We start from the raw sequence: 2496 nt of genomic DNA on the forward strand, positions 1-2496 counted from the left end.
TCACTCAGGGGAAGAGTACACAGGATGGGCCCGCTTCCCCTCAAATTCGGGTTGAAGAGGGGAGGGAAAAAAAACAGCCATCAAGCTAAATCTGACAGGTTCTTACCTCAAGCAGGCTGCAGTGAGGCCCTAAGGATCCTGCACAGAACAGCTACAAGGAATCAGTGCAATTGTGCAACACTGCCACCCTGAGGTGGGCATGCAGAATGCTACCTGGAAAGCCTGGCTCCTGCTTCCCTTCAGTTTCTTCTTCCCATACCCACCCCACCCTCCTTGGCATTCTCTACGGGGAATGGCCTAAAGCTCAGTTCCCCACTACACACAAGGAATCCCCTATCTTCGACTGCGTAGTCCAAGCTCCCTGTCTCCAATCCCCACACTGGTGGCTCTCAATTATCCTTCATGGTAAAGGAGCCCTTCATGCTAGCACTACAACCCCAAGACAATCCAAGAAGCTGAGAGCACAATCCATCCAGAGCACTATCCCCAGACCCAAACTCCTCTGACCTATTTCTGTTCCTCCCTCAGAAATATTTAGGAATTTTAAACTCAATGGTCTCTTAAAGCTCTAACTGCTAACACCATAGGATTGAGGGCCAATTTCTACAAGCCCAAAAGTCAAACCTGCTGGCAAGACCCACTTGACACCACTTCCTCGTTTCTTAATGCCCCCAGCACCAGGAAGATTACCGTCTGCATGGGGAGGTGAACAAGGTAACTCTGAATTATTTCAAAATAAAAGTTAAAGATGAGAGGAAAGAGACTAAGTATTGAGGGCCCAAAGGCGGAAAACGGAGTCTGAGTTCTGAAAAGACTGGAGAGGAATGGCTGCAGATGGGACCTCACACTGAGCTGAGCCTCTCACAGACTAGTAGAGGGAGTGAGACCTGGCTACAAAACCCCTGGTGGAAGACTGACAGGAGACTGACTGAAAGTGGGAAGCAACATGCCTAAATAAAGGTGTTAATGTGTTGAGTCTCACAGGAGCTGGACCCAGCAATGACTTAACCTCAGCCCTATATCCAAGTTACTGAAATCCAGCATGTGATGGGGAAAAGGTGAAAAGCCTGAGAACTAATCAGTGGAAGCAAACAGACCCGCAGCACACTTCCCACCACAACCTACCCTCCTCACTTCTCCCTAGTCAGCCTGTCCCAATTCAAAAAAGCCAGGCACCTAAGTGCTTCCAGACTGCAGGCCATTTTCCATAATTCAGTAATAATGTATTCTTTAGATCTCTAAGGACTAGCCTAAGATCCTCATCAGAGAAATATGACTGGCTATTACTGGCCTACTGCTTACAAGGGAATGCAGCAAAGTGCAGAGGGCCCAAAGTCCAACCCCCTTGAGGTCTCACTCCTGTTTTCTCACCAATGGATAAGCTGGCACCAGAACCAACAACATTCCCTCTGTTGCTAGTTCCGTCGTCATCCATTCTTTTCTCCTGGAAAAGGACCCCAAACTGGATCTACCCACTAGACACTTGGGACTCTATTTTCTTTAACTTAAGAGCAAAACCAATCACTGAAGCCCTTTAAAGGACAAGAACTAAATACTAACAGTCCCAGTCAGTAACTGGGTCTCACCCAGAGCTTCAACCTCCTTCACCGCTAGCAGTAGGGATGAAGGAACCACAACCAAACCCTAACACCAGAACCCTACCAGGTGAAGCACACACAATAAACTTCTCAGAGACATGGATTCAAACCAAGCATCACTGTTAAGAAAGCAGATCAAGAACAGCAGAGGCAGCTGCACACACAAGGGAGAGAAACAATGCCATATCCTTGGCTCTAATTCTGAGGGTTTCTCAAGTGTACCAAGTTCAGTAAGCCAAAGGAAAGCACTGCCTGGAGAAGCTCAGCCATTCTCCACCTACTCTTGGTAGAGCACCTCCACACAGTAGGGAGGATAAAGCAGCTATTCCTTTTGACAAAGCCACAGCTTCCGTCTCAAGTTACCAAAGATTGGAAGACGAAACAACTCCTAAGAAGAGAACACTTACAGCGTACTTGACAATTTTAAACCAAGAGAAAAAGCACTTCCCACCAGGGGTCCCAGGCACTCTACGAGCTGTGCTTCTGACAGCAAAGAAGCCTGTTGCTGTTGGCTATAATTTTCAGTTCTGTATAACTAAAACTCAACTGCTTGGCAGGGATGGGCAAGTTTTCTAAACTCAGTTTGAGCTGGAAAAAAGGCGGGGGGGGGGGAGATTTTTGGGGTCAGGAAAGGCATGTTAAGGTCGACAGGCACTAGAGTCTGAGGTTTCAACTCATCGGCCCCAACCTTTGCCTTTCTCAAAATTATCAATGACCTCAGCCCTCTGGGTATAGGCAGGATGTAAACATGACCCAGCTAGACCACTGTCTCCCTAAAGACACCTACCAAAGCCCCACCTTCAGGAAAACTAATGGGGGGGGGGGGCACCCTGAAATATAAAGAACTGCCTCTACCTTACTTTCCCATCTACCCTTCCCCCCTCCACCATCCCCTCTC

Source organism: Lipotes vexillifer, unplaced genomic scaffold (genome assembly GCF_000442215.2).
Source record: "Lipotes vexillifer unplaced genomic scaffold, Lipotes_vexillifer_v1.1 scaffold426, whole genome shotgun sequence".
Lineage (NCBI taxonomy): Eukaryota > Metazoa > Chordata > Mammalia > Artiodactyla > Lipotidae > Lipotes > Lipotes vexillifer.